This window comes from Thalassophryne amazonica, chromosome 16, assembly GCF_902500255.1.
Source record: "Thalassophryne amazonica chromosome 16, fThaAma1.1, whole genome shotgun sequence".
NCBI lineage: Eukaryota > Metazoa > Chordata > Actinopteri > Batrachoidiformes > Batrachoididae > Thalassophryne > Thalassophryne amazonica.
Genome location: NC_047118.1, coordinates 78,491,394 through 78,506,720, shown reverse-complemented (window position 1 = coordinate 78,506,720; position 15,327 = coordinate 78,491,394). Strand labels below are relative to the sequence as shown.

Below are 15,327 nucleotides of genomic sequence, written 5' to 3'. Positions count from 1 at the left end.
TACATACAGAAATACATGTGTTTCCTGTGAACACCTAGTGACTCTCACACCTCCATTTCATCCCTGTCTTATTTAGGTTTAATGACAGTTTGTTTTGGTCAAACCATATTTTCAATGTGTTCATTTCTTCAGTGATTTCCTCCAGAACTATCTGCAAAGCTAGAAAACTGCTGCATCCTAGTAAGAGCAGAATACTACTGGAATGAATTTGAATAAGGAAAGTTAGGTTTTTTTTCTAACCTAAATGGATGCTGCACTCACTCCAGTTTATTGTCTGGAATAGTCCCAGATTGCATTTCAGAGCTTCTAGAATTCAAACATTTTCGTGCGGGTGGTGTTGGGGGGGTAATTTTGGGTTTTTTGTTTTTCACCACTTTCATCCCTGAATATGTCAATCGTGAGTCATTTTGTGCGGATTAAAGTTACTAACTGGGATTCCTGTCTTGTTGCGAGAAAGAAACGAGAATCGTCCTCCGTTCTGTTCACACAGCTCCAAACGCTGCACGGCTCTCTGCCGAGTCAAGTTAGAATGAGTCCAGTCGGAATTAATAACTTCAAAGCGAGACACCGTTTTGTTTATTTTTATTTATGTCCAGAGATGAAGGATACAGTGACCAATTTCATATTTATTTACTTTAAGACTTAATGAAATACATAGAAAACCTGTAAAGCCTACTTTTAGTACAAAATTCACAAGAGGTATCGATAAGGGAATCGATAAGGAATCGGATTGATAAGCAGAATCGATAATGGCACTGATAGATAAAATCTTATCAATACCCATCTGGATGTTGTTGATGTATGGCTTTCGCTTTGCATGGTAGAGTTTTAACTTGCACTTGTAGATGTAGCGACAAACTGTGTTAACTGATAACGGTTTTCTGAAGTGCTCCTGAGCCCACGCGGTAAAATCCTTTACACAATGATGTCGGTTTTTAATGCAGTGCCACCTGACGGATCGAATGTCGTGGGCATTCAATGTTGGTTTTCGGCCTTGCCGGTTACGTGTAGAAAGTTCTCCAGATTCTCTGAATCTTCTGATTATATTATGGACTGTCGATGATGGAATCCCTAAATTCCTTGTAACAATGTTGAGAAACATTGTTCTTAAGCCGCGTTCACACCAGGCGCGATCAGACGCTACAAATTTGCGTGGGTCGCCAGGCGACGGACGCGCCTCCTTCGCCTGGTGTGTCACTCTGCTTGGGTGGACTTTCGCTGCGAAAATTCGCCCCGGTGCGTCATCAAATAGGAGGAGCTTCCATTCCGCTCGCCGGCTCCGGTTGTCAGTCAAGCTAACATGACTCACCTCGATCACACGGAGCGAGTTGCTGTGGAAAGCTCCCAATACAGAGAGTATCCTTATTTGCTGCAGGAGTTGTGTCTGGGTGACGGCCGCTTTCAGCGGTCCTTCCACCTCTGCGGGACCCAGTCTGAGGATCAACTGTCCCGTTCGCGCACACACACAAAAAAAAAAAAACTCTGCTGCCTGCTGCAGCTCTCTCTTCCCCCAAAAAACTCTGTCATAATTGTGTTTAGAAACCAGTCACCATTTGTTTTATTATACATCTGTGTAGTTAATTAATAAAATATTCTCTACAGTCGATTCGCTTGTGCGCGCACGTAAAACAAAAAGAAAAGGAAAAAGCTCCGCTCCCTGCTGCTGCAAGTAGGGCTGCTGCTCGCTCCAAAAACTCTGTCATAATTGTGTTTAGAAACCAGTCACCATTTGCTTTATACAGGTGTGTAGTTAATAAGTAAAATAATCTCCAGTACGATTCGCGCGCGCACGTAAAGTAAAAATAAAAAACTCCATTCCCCACTGCTGTGGTGCTACTGTTCGCTCCAAAAACTCTGTCATGATTGTGAAATAAAGGACAAAAGAGACATAAGTCCTGCTCACAGGCTGCTACCAGATACAGGTAGCAGTCAAACTCCAGACATCTCCACGTCACTACATATTCAGTCCCTGATTGGTCATCGCGGAGCGACGAGATGAAAAAGTTCATTTTTGAACTTGGGGAGGAGGGCAGCGAGACGTGAGGCGACGCAATATCGTGCCACAAATGCGCAAAACGCTCAAAATCACTTCACTCGCGTCGCTTCACTCGCCTCCATCGCGTCGCGCGGTTTAGCGCCAAAGCGTGTCCTTACATAGGTATTACATGGCAATCTGTGGCTGCAGTCGCTCGCGTCGCGCCCGGTGTGAATGCGGCATTAAACTGTTGGAATATTTCTTCACGCAGTTGTTCACCAAGTGGTGATCCTCACCCCATCTTTGCTTGTGAACAGTTGAACCTTTTGGGGATGCTCTTTTTATACCCAATCATGACACTCACCTGTTTTCAATTAACCTGTTCACCTGTGGAATGTCTTTTGTTGCCCCTGTCCCAGCTTTTTTGAAATGTGCTGCAGGCATCCATTTCAAAATGAGCAGATATTTGCAAAAAAAACAAAAAACAAAAAAGTCTATCAGTTTGAACATTAAATATCTTGTCTTTGTGGTGTATTCCATTTATAGGTTGAAGAGGATTTGCAAATTATTGTATTCTGTTTTTATTTACATTTCACACAACGTCCCAAATTCATTGGAATTGGGGTTGTACATGCCACAAACAGAGTCACTTGAGGTATGCTAAAGCACATTTGGACAAGCCATCTTAATTTTGGAATAAGGTGCTGTGGACTGATGAAACTAAATTGAATTATTTGGACATAACAAGGGGCAGCATGCATAGCTGAAAAAGAACACAGCATTCCAAGAAAAACACTTGCTACCTACAGTAAAATTTGGAGGTTGTTCCATCATGCTGTGTGGCTGTGTGGCCAGTGCAGGTGCTGGGAATTATTGTTAAAGTTGAGGGTCACATAGATTCCAGTCAATATCAGCAGATTTTTGAGAACAGTGTTTATGAATCAGTGACCAGGTTGAAGTTGCGCCGGGGCTGGAGCTTTCAACAAGACAACAACCCGAAACACTGCTCAAAATCTACTAGGCATATATACGGAGGAACAAGTACAACATTCTGGAATGGCCATCTCAGTCCCCAGACCTGAATATTATTTAAAATCTGTGGTGTGATTTTAAGTAGGCTGTCCATTTATCAGGCTCTTTTTGTTTCTCTAAAGTTGTATTGGAGCATTATTAGTTATTATTACTATTATTGTTGTTGCTATTATTATTATTAATATATAAATAAAAATAAATTAAAAAATATTACAATTTGTAATACATTTGACTCTTTCACAACAACAAACACTGAGCCATTAATTATTAGACAGAAAACAAATGCACATAAACGTGCTGAGATGTGAACAGCTTAACGCTAACTTTAACCTTGAAAACACCACACATGCTAACGCGTTAGCATCGGTCCCATTTTTAAGTTATAAAATACATCTATCAACTGTTTCAGGAGACCATAACAGGTTGGTTTAACATAAAAAAGGTAAATATTACTCACAGACATATGCTCTTTAGGGTTTTAGCAAGGAAAAATTAAGATAAAAAAAATGAATAAAGGAAGCAGCAGATCAAAGCATTGCTTCATTGGTTGAAAGCAAAGCCACACCCTGCTCTACTTGGGGAAGGTCTGCCAATGTTCCCACGAAGACAGGGAGAAGGACCGTGGCTCATGGCAAAGTAAAAAGAGCGGAGAAGAGTGAAAATTCACATTGTCCCTCCGCGGTGTGGCGCCATCCACGCTGACATTGCTGCTGCTTTGATTCGTGCAGAATGGGATGTTGCTTTGACAATGAGAGTATCATTGTATCATTGAGTATCAAAACACGCATGGCACCACGTGCGCACGCGTATGTGTGGTTAAATTTTCCAAATGACTGGAATCTGTCATGTGACGGAGAACTTTAGCCCATGCCCTGGTATAAACAGCATTTTCTGATTACCTTAGCAAGCAAAAATCTGTTCAAGACATGTAGGATTCAGATCTTATTGAGACGTGACTACAGCTATGTTTATACAACCCCTGGCAAAAATTATGGAATCACCGGCCTCAGAGGATGTTCATTCAGTTGTTTAATTTTGTAGAAAAAAAGCAGATCACAGACATGACACAAAACTAAAGTCATTTCAAATGGCAACTTTCTGGCTTTAAGAAACACTGTAAGAAATCAAGAAAAAAAGATTGTGGCAGTCAGTAACGGTTACTTTTTTAGACCAAGCAGAGGAAAAAAATATGGAATCACTCAATTCTGAGGAAAAAATTATGGAATCACCCTGTAAATTTTCATCCCCCAAATTAACACCTGCATCAAATCAGATCTGCTCATTGACATTGACCCTATGTGTCTTTTTGCAAGGAATGTTTTTGCAGTTTTTGCTCTATGGCAAGATGCATTATCATCTTGAAAAATGATTTCATCATCGCCAAACATCCTTTCAATTGTCCAAAATATCAACATAAACTTGTGCATTTATTGATGATGTAATGACAGCCATCTCCCCAGTGTCTTTACCTGACAAGCAGCCCCATATCATCAATGACTGTGGAAATTTACATGTTCTCTTCAGGCAGTCATCTTTATAACTCTCATTGGAAAGGCACCAAACAAAAGTTCCAGCATCATCACCTTGCCCAATGCAGAGTCGAGATTCATCACTGAATATGACTTTCATCCAGTCATCCACAGTCCACAATTGCTTTTCCTTAGCCCATTGTAACCTTGTTTTTTTCTGTTTAGGTGTTAATGATGCCTTTCGTTTAGCTTTTCTGTATGTAAATCCCATTTCCTTTAGGCGGTTTCTTACAGTTCGGTCACAGACGTTGACTCCAGTTTCCTCCCATTCGTTCCTCATTTGTTTTGTTGTACATTTTTCGATTTTTGAGACATATTGCTTTAAGTTTTCTGTCTTGACGCTTTGATGTCTTCCTTGGTCTACCAGTATGTTTGCCTTTAACAACCTTCCCATGTTGTTTGTATTTGGTCCAGAGTTTAGACACAGCTGACTGTGAACAACCAACATCTTTTGCAACATTGCGTGATGATTTACTCTCTTTTAAGAGTTTGATAATCCTCTCCTTTGTTTCAATTGACATCTCTCGTGTTGGAGCCATGATTCATGTCAGTCCACTTGGTGCAACAGCTCTCCAAGGTGTGTTCACTCCTTTTTAGATGCAGACTAACAAGCAGATCTGATATGATGCAAGTGTTAGTTTTGGGGATGAAAATTTACAGGGTGATTTCATAATTTTTTCCTCAGAATTGAGTGATTCCATATTTTTTTCCTCTGCTTGGTCTAAAAAAGTAACCATTACTGACTGCCACAATCTTTTTTTCTTGATTTCTTATAGTGTTTCTTAAAGCCAGAAAGTTGCCATTTGAAATTACTTTAGTTTTGTGTCATGTCTGTGATCTGCTTTTTTTCTACAAAATTAAACAACTGAATGAACATCCTCCGAGGCCGGTGATTACATAATTTTTGCCAGGGGTTGTATGAAGGATTCCAAAAATCCGATCAAAAAGGAATAAAACTGATAGGCGAAACTGCAGGTATCCTTTACATGGCTGAGGTAAAAATGATTAGATACATGTATGTTGTTCACAACAATCGGATTGACCTATTTTTGCAAGTGTACAAAGTTGTTCTAGCTGGCCACATCAAAAGTTTATTTAAAAAAAAATGGGACCACATTTTCTATTTTTGCTGCTAAAACTGCAGGAGGTATTTTTTTCTTTTCTTTTCTTAAAAAAAAAAAAAAAACTCGGATGTCAGTCTGGGCGTTTAACTTCCACCTTATCACTATGACCAGATGCCCTATAAAGGCTGGTGGTTAATACACAATTATGTAACAACCCATGTATTCATATAGACACAAACACAGTACGAGGTCTGTCCGTAAAGTATCGTACCTTTTTATTTTTTTCAAAAACTATATGGATTTCATTCATATGTTTTTACGTCAGACATGCTTGAACCCTCGTGCGCATGCGTGAGTTTTTCCACGCCTGTCGGTGACGTCATTCGCCTGTGAGCACGCCTTGTGGAAGGAGTGGTCCCGCCCCCTCGTCGGATTTTCATTGTCTGGAAATGGCGGAATGAAAAGGACTTTTTTTCCATCAGAATTTTTTCAGAAGCTGTTAGAGACTGGCACCTGGAAACCATTCGAAAAATTTATCTGGCTTTCAGTGAAAATTTTACGGGCTTCACAGAGAATAAGGACTTTAACTACAGGTTTAAGGACCCCTTTAAAGGACGGTCGGTGCGCCGCGCTGCGAGCTGCGGCACAAACCACTGGATCATTTCTAAGCTGATGGCTCTGTGGATACGAGACCGTCGTGTGCTCTTTCTCTGGTTATCACAAGACCTGGACATCATCCATTTTCCGGCAGATTTCACTTTTAACAAGAGATTTTGTCATGGAAAGCCGCGCGGAGGCTTCGCGTGTCACGACCGATTCGCTGATGAAGCGAGACAAAGGAACACCTCCGTTTCAGAGTGTTAGAGGACAAATTGGGACATGTCTATCTCGGCTTTCAGTGCTTACCAGCCCAGTGAGTATAAAAGAACTTGTGGAGAGCTGGACATGTCCCAACTGGTTATCAACCTCCGTGTTGATAACCATTTGTAAAATCCAGGCGGCTTTTGATGGCTTTCAGTGGAGTGAGTATATGAGAAATTGTTTAACAGCAGGACATGTTCCAACTTGTCCTTAAGGCTTTCAACAGAGGTGTTTTTCCTGTGGCGGAGCGTCACGCGCGGACCCGTCCGCACGTCTTTCATTAAAAAAAATCTCCTTTAACAGTGGACTATCCGGATAAAATGCTGAAACCGACTTCTTCTGAAACTTCTCTGTTCTCTCACGACGTCCTGGATCAATAGAGCCTGAAATGTGGAGGTTTTCAGCTTGAACAGGCTGACGACGGCGGCTGAGAGCGCTGAGCGACTTCTCGCACCATGGGAAGTCCTTAAAGCGACAGAATCACCTCAAAATCTCTCATCAGCCGTTAAAATTTTCACTGAAAACCAGCTTAATTTTTCGAACTGTGTCCACTTCGATGTGTCTCACAGGTTTAGAAAAAATTTTGATCAAACAACGCGTCAGTCTCTCAGCAACTTCTCAGACAAAGGAATTCCGACGAGGGGCTGGACGACTCCTCCCACAAGGAGTGCTCACAGGCGAATGACGTCACCGACAGGCGTGGAAAAACTCATGCATGCGCACGAGGGTTCAAGCATGTCTGATGTAAAAACATATGAATGAAATCCATATAGTTTTTGAAAAAAATAAAAAGGACCGTTACTTTATTGACAGCCCTCGTATATTAAAATCTACTTGCTTCTGCTGTCCCTTTGTAGGAAAAACTTTTGCATGTTTCATCCTCGCAGTACGTCATCGTCCTTGAGGCGCACAGGTACAAAGAAAGTTCAGCCTGTGGAGAATCTGATTGGAAAATATTAGTCATGTAAACGGCCAATCTGATGGACTGCAGAAGGATTGAACCAGAACAGCAATGGAATATTATTCAAACTCATGTAAGCACCATCATCTAAATACCGACTTGTTTACATCATCAGCAATATGTCCTGTGACTCCTCCTGGAAGGGATGCCGGTACATCACAGGTTACTTGCCCAGCCAAGGCCGGTGTCGCCAACCAAATGGTCCCCCCTAAAAATCCGCCCTACCTTCACTGCACATTAGTCATTAGCCGCGGTTCAAAGATAATCACCTCGTTTCTTCTTCAAACTGCACTCCAGTCATCATCCATATCTCAGCGACATATCTGCAGCTTTTGTACAAGAATAATTTCCACATAAATTTAGCATTATTTCATCATAAAAGAGGAAGCGATCAGAATGCTGCAGCTACACAAGCTGCTAGCTGATGCGTTCACTGTGCGTCGGTCATTTTAAAGAGTCACCAAGTATTGCCTCGTTTCTGCTTAAAACTGACTTTTGAATGATTTAAGAGGTTTTACCTTGTCTGATCTGGTTAATAATCCCATTAATCCATTTGATGGCTTTGGGTGAAGAGACATGCGGCAGTGGAAGCAGGGTGGACCAGTTAGGGGCAGACTGTTGGGTCTGTGACGCTGGTACCCGGTTACAGCTGGGTGGACTGAGACGAAGCCAATTACAAACTCCAGAGACAGACCAGCAGTATAAGTGGGATTTGAACCCATGTCAGCTCATTATCACGGCACACTCCGAAACAACAAGCCTTTATTTTTGACCAACCTGAGTAAAATAAAAGGTGTACCTCAAAAATGCTTTCTGGGGTGGGTCACACTGCTGTCATAGGAGTGAGGTCATAGCACCACGGTCCAATCAGATCAGACTATTCCAAAAAACAGCCGAAACTTGCAAGAACCACCCAACAAAAGGATCAAAGAGCTAATGAAGAGCAAAACGTTTCGAGCTGAATGACAGAACCAAAAGTCCACTTTGTCCCGCGCCCCCGCGCGCACACAGACCCCTCAGCCGTGACGCTGCACTTCTTTGCAGCAAATGTCACGCGACCGCCCACAGCAAGAAAACGGATGCCTCGCGCACTTTGGAGGCGCGCGCGCTCACTACGACCACTTGAAGCTTCTTCAAACTGGACTTCTGTAAGCCACGTGACACAAAGAGCGAGACCATCAAAGGTGTTAAACAAACACCGTATGACGTCATGCACCGGGAGTGACATTCGAACAGAGTACTCACCGATCTCCTGCGTCACCAAACGCCGTTATGCGCGTGCACGCACAAAGTGAAAAATGAAACCACGCCTTCAGTTTTTATAGACTAAGCCACGCCCCTGACCCAACAAAAGAGAAACAAAGTTTTTCACAATAAAATTCACTGAGGAAAATCACCCTCGAGTTGTACAAGTATGCATATCACAAAGAAAATTAATGACAAAATATTTCTCATATTATAACTATTATTGGTGAAGCCCTAATTCACTTTATTTCATGCTCCTTTTTTAAATTTGTTTTTAGTTGAGGTTCAAAATGGAAATGTCTTGGACTTGTATTATCAGACATTTTACATGTAAGGTTAAATGTAATGCTTTGGAATTTTTTAAATGTATTTATTTTACATTTTATGTAAATACTGAATTTCAAATTCAATCAATCAACTGGCAGATACACAAAGAATGTATTTCATCAAATATTCCTTCATTATTTTAACACAAAATAGTCATTAACATTGTAACAGTAGCAGCGACACTATTAAAATTGTAACTTTGTTGAACAAAAACAAACGCAACACTTGTTTTTGCTCCCATTTTTTATAAGCTTAATTCAAAGATCTAAAACATTTTCTATATACGGGTGATTCTTAGACTAACAAACTCTGGTTTGTTAAATCACACCACAGATTTTCAATAATATTCAGGTTTGGGGACTGAGATGCCTTAGTAGATTTTGAGTAGTGTTTAGGGTCTTGTTGAAAGATCCAGCCCCAGTGTAACTTCAACCTGGTCACTGATTCATAACCTTTGTTCTCAAAAATCTGCTGATAGGTACTGGAATCCATGTGACCCTCAACTTTAACAATAATTCCCAGTACCTGCACTGGCCACACAGCATGATGGAACCACCTCCAAATTTTACTGGAGGTTGCAAGTGTTTTTCTTGGAATGTTGCTGAATCTTGCATACCACCCCTTATGTCCAAATAACTCAATTTCAGTTTCATCAGTCCACAGCACCTTATTCCAAAATTAAGATAGCTTGTCCAAATGTGCATTAGCATACCTCAAGTGACTGTTTGTGGCGTCTACACAGAAAAGGCTTCCTCTGCATTACAGCATCATACAGCATCTCCTTGTGCAAAATCCACTGTATAGCTGAACGATGCACAGAGACACTATTTGTAGAAAGATCATGTTGTAGGTCTTTGGAGCAGGTCTGTGGGTTGACTATGACTGCTCTTGCTGATATCAATAATATCAGCAAGTTTTGTCTTGAATACGATTTAAAATCAACAACAACTTCATTCAAGCTACACTTTGAACATATTTTGAGGAGATAACTTGTGGAAGACACGGCAGAAAATACAAGAAAACAGGCAGAAAGTGTTCTTTACAAGCACATCTGGTGTTATTGCTGGCAGACCTGAAAGTGAATTATCCCAATTCTCGCGGCCGAGTGGCTGAAATCTCGGGGTCACAAACTCACAAAGGGAACTCAATGGAAGGAGATCTTGGGTTGGCATTCCATCTCTCTACTTCTATGCTCTCAGCCATGTTTCACAAAAAACATAAAATAGAGCAGATCTGGATGAACCTCTGTGTTGGCATCTGACTGAAGATTTAGAGACTGGACGTCGGCAGGAAGTATTACTGGGAGAAGTAGCCGTCTTCGTTGTGCTTGAAACCACCTGCTGCACTTTCATATCAGACTCCAGGAGAGTGCCTTGATTAGAGAGTGGCGACATGACGAGTCAAAAAAACGGTCATGTGACTACTGGTGCCATCTTGGTTCCAAAATAGTGTTCGCTGTTAATCCATCTGCATGTAAATCCAGCTATTTTATTTATTCGATGAAAATGGTTGTTGTGCATGTGGAGGCACAAATAGACAGAGCAAGGGCTTCAAGCTGCACAGATTCCCTTCAGATCCAAACAGAAGAAAACTTGGAAAAATAAAGTCAGCTGTATGGAATGGAAGCGACTTCGTCAAAGCTTATTGTTCAGTACCATGTACAGTAAAACTCACCTAAAACGTCATCGTATAAACTGGATATTCACAGTCAAAAAAGTCCCAAAGTTTTTGTATTGTTTTTCATGTAATAAACACCGTATATAACTGATTTTGTACAACACATTTTTCACTCACACTGGATGAAACGTCCCGTCCGATTGCAATGTATTTCCATTAAAACCCCTCGCATGTGGGACCGGCGTCATTTCCGTGATTAAAAGCCTGAACGTTTATTTTTTCACACTGTGCTAAGATTCGGAGCTGCAGCCTGACGTGCACCTGTTAAATCAGACACAAAAGGTTGTGATTTGACACTTTCTGCTTTCAATGCTTCGTCTCCCATCATATTATTGTCTTACAGACATAAAGACATGGATGACCTCTAATTTCCTGCTTTTAAACTCAGATAAAACTGAAGTTATTGTACTTGGCCCCACAAATCTTAGAAGCATGGTGTCTAACCAGATCGTTACTCTGGATGGCATTACCCTGACCTCTAGTAATACTGTGAGAAATCTTGGAGTTATTTTTGATCAGGATATGTCATTCAAAGCGCATATTAAACAAATATGTAGGACTGCCTTTTTGCATTTACGCAATATCTCTAAAATCAGAAAGGTCTTGTCTCAGAGTGATGCTGAAAAACTAATTCATGCATTTATTTCCTCTAGGCTGGACTATTGTAATTCATTATTATCAGGTTGTCCTAAAAGTTCCCTAAAAAGCCTTCAGTTGGTTCAGAATGCTGCAGCTAGAGTACTGACGGGGACTAGCAGGAGAGAGCATATCTCACCCGTGTTGGCCTCCCTTCATTGGCTTCCTGTTAATGCTAGAATAGAATTTAAAATTCTTCTTCTTACTTATAAGGTTTTGAATAATCAGGTCCCATCTTATCTTAGGGACCTCATAGTACCATATTACCCCATTAGAGCGCTTCGCTCTCAGACTGCGGGCTTACTTGTAGTTCCTAGGGTTTGTAAGAGTAGAATGGGAGGCAGAGCCTTCAGCTTTCAGGCTCCTCTCCTGTGGAACCAGCTCCCAATTCAGATCAGGGAGACAGATACCCTCTCTACTTTTAAGATTAGGCTTAAAACTTTCCTTTTCGCTAAGGCTTATAGTTAGGGCTGGATCGGGTGACCCTGGACCATCCCTTGGTTATGTTGCTTTAGACGTAGACTGTGTTTCATAATTATTGTATGGCCTTGCCTTGCAATGTGGAGCGCCTTGGGGCAACTGTTTGTTGTGATTTGGCGCTATACAAGAAAAAAGTTGATTGATTGATTATAACAGTTTTTACACTGCGCACTGATTAAAAATGGATCAGAAAAGTCTTCAACTTTATAGCACAAAGTCAGAAAAAGATGAAATTGTCCAGCTTACCTTTGATTTGGAGGTGATGATTGTAGAAAGAAAAGCTTGTTGGGGTCAAATTAGTTCAGAATAAAGTATAATCCAGAGACAGAGAACTTTAAAACTGTCACACACGTCGTTGTATGACATAGAGGTACAGAGCTGCAGAAGCATAAATCTGGCTTTAAATTAAATGAATCATCATGAATTGTAAACTTGGTAAATTTGATAGCTTATCTATTTTTATATTTATTTTGATAGCACCTGTACCTGGACGTGTTGCTGTATGTGGTTAAATAATTTTTAAAAAATGTTGAAAACATTAAAGGCTCATTCAGTAGTTCAGCGCAGTTGGAACCAAAATGGCACTCCCCGTGCTGGAGCCTGGTCTGCCGGCACTTCAATTAGTGCAGCAGATAACAGAATATTTACAGAGGAATCCTTCAAATGGTGATACAATCACCAAACTTGGCACATATACTCCTTAAACATTACTCTTTTGAAAAAACTGAGTATCCATTTGAATTTTCAATAGGCGGCCAGGTAGGGGTCAATTGAAGAATTACATAGGGGTCAAAATTTAAAAAATGTTCCAATCATACTGAAAGCTGTACCACATTATTTGTCTGAACATAAATATTCCAAAAAGGTATAGTTTGGACCATCTATGATGGGATGTTCTGGCATTATGGGGTAAAAACAGCAATATTGGTAACAAAGGTCAGTTTTAGTTTGGGGTCAGAAATTAAAGTAGCTCCAAATATTGTAAAACGTGATGCAAATTATTGGTTGAGTTAATAGGGTTTTAAAAAGGAATAGTTTGCGCCATGTGTCATGCTTAGTTGTCACGTTACAGGGTAAGTATGTCACATGCCACAGAATCCAGTAGACATCGACTTTTTACCTTGCAGGCTAAGCATTCAACACAGTCAAAACTGTTCCATTTATTAATCCTACTACACTCAACAAAAATATAAATGCAACACTTTTGGTTTTGCTCCCATTTTGTATGATGAACTCAAAGATCTAAAACTTTTTTCCACATACACAATATCACCATTTCCCTCAAATATTGTTCACAAACCAGTCTAAATCTGTGATAGTGAGCACTTCTCCTTTGCTGAGATAATCCATCCCACCTCACAGGTGTGCCATATCAAGATGCTGATTAGACACCATGATTAGTGCACAGGTGTGCCTTAGACTGCCCACAGTAAAAGGCCACTCTGAAAGGTGCAGTTTTATCACACAGCACAATGCCACAGATGTCGCAAGATTTGAGGGAGCGTGCAATTGGCATGCTGACAGCAGGAATGTCAACCAGAGCTGTTGCTCGTGTATTGAATGTTCATTTCTCTACCATAAGCCGTCTCCAAAGGCGTTTCAGAGAATTTGGCAGTACATCCAACCAGCCTCACAACCGCAGACCACGTGTAACCACACCAGCCCAGGACCTCCACATCCAGCATGTTCACCTCCAAGATCATCTGAGACCAGCCACTCAGACAGCTGCTGAAACAATCAGTTTGCATAACCAAAGAATTTCTGCACAAACTGTCAGAAACCGTCTCAGGGAAGCTCATCTGCATGCTCGTCGTCCTCATCGGGGTCTCGACCTAACTCCAGTTCGTCGACGTAACTGACTTGAGTGGGCAAATGCTCACATTCGCTGGCGTTTGGCACGTTGGAGAGGTGTTCTCTTCACGGATGAATCCTGGTTCACACTGTCCAGGGCAGATGGCAGACAGCGTGTGTGGCGTCGTGTCGATGAGCGGTTTTCTGATGTCAATGTTGTGGATTGAGTGGCCCATGGTGGCAGTGGGGTTATGGGATGGGCAGGCGTCTGTTATGGACGAAGAACACAGGTGCATTTTATTGATGGCATTTTGAATACACAGAGATATAGTGACGAGATTCTGAGGCCCATTGTTGTGCCATACATCCAAGAACATCACCTCATGTTGCAGCAGGATAATGCACGGCCCCATATTGCAAGGATCTGTACACAATTCTTGGAAGCTGAAAATGTCCCAGTTCTTGCATGGCCGGCATACTCACCGGACATGTCACCCATTGAGCATGTTTGAGATGCTCTGGACCGGCGTATACAACAGCGTATACCAGTTCCTGCCAATATCCAGCAACTTCGCACAGCCATTGAAGAGGAGTGGACCAACATTCCACAGGCCACAACTGACAACCTGATCAACTCTATGCGAAGGAGATGTGTTGCACTGCATGACGCAAATGGTGGTCACACCAGATACTGACTGGTATCCCCCCCAATAAAACAAAACTGCACCTTTCAGAGTGGCCTTTTACTGTGGGCAGTCTAAGGCACACCTGTGCACTAATCATGGTGTCTAATCAGCATCTTGGTATGGCACACCTGTGAGGTGGGATGGATTATCTCAGCAAAGGAGAAGTGCTCACTATCACAGATTTAGACTGGTTTGTGAACAATATTTGAGGGAAATGGTGATATTGTGTATGTGGAAAAAGTTTTAGATCTTTGAGTTCATCTCATACAAAATGGGAGCAAAACCAAAAGTGTTGCGTTTATATTTTTGTTGAGTGTCGTTCAACCAATAATTTGCACCACTTTTTACCAAAACTGGAGCAACTTTACGTTCTGACCCCTGTACAAACTGAAATTGACCTAACTTTTGCCATCATCTTAATGTTTTTAACCACATAACTCTGTAACATTCAATTATAGATAGTCCAAACTACAGTAGTGTTCAGAATAATAGTAGTGCTATGTGACTAAAAAGATTAATCCAGGTTTTGAGTATATTTCTTATTGTTACATGGGAAACAAGGTACCAGTAGATTCAGTAGATTCTCACAAATCCAACAAGACCAAGCATTCATGATATGCACACTCTTAAGGCTATGATATTGGGCTATTAGTAAAAAAAGTAGAAAAGGAGGTGTTCACAGTAATAGTAGTGTGGCATTCAGTCAGTGAGTTTGTCAATTTTGTGGAACAAACAGGTGTGAATCGGGTGTCCCCTATTTAAGGATGAAGCCAGCACCTGCTGAACATGCTTTTCTCAATGAAAGCCTGAAGAAAATGGGACGTTCAAGACATTGTTCAGAAGAACAGCGTAGTTTGATTAAAAAGTTGATTGGAGAGGGGAAAACATATACGCAGGTGCAAAACATTACAAGGCTGTTCGTCTACAATGATCTCCAATGCTTTAAAATGGACCAAAAAAACAGAGACGCATGGAAGAAAATGGAAAACAACCATCAAAAGAATAACCAGAATGGCAAAGGCTCACCCACTGATCAGCTCCAGGATGATCAAAGACAGTCTGG

At 41.3% G+C, this 15,327-nt stretch overlaps 1 protein-coding gene across 2 annotated transcripts in view; it reads right to left on the bottom strand.

The window, feature by feature from the left end:
* Positions 1-8,696, bottom strand: part of LOC117527462 (globoside alpha-1,3-N-acetylgalactosaminyltransferase 1-like) — a 93,226-nt gene extending 84,530 nt beyond the window's left edge. The window contains exon 1 of one of the 2 annotated variants that reach the window (XM_034189820.1): positions 8,668-8,696. The gene's annotated coding sequence lies outside the window, so the exon portion shown is untranslated. The remainder of the gene's footprint in view (positions 1-8,667) is intronic. The other variant, XM_034189821.1, reaches the window with a different exon arrangement.
* Positions 8,697-15,327: the final 6,631 nt, after the last annotated feature.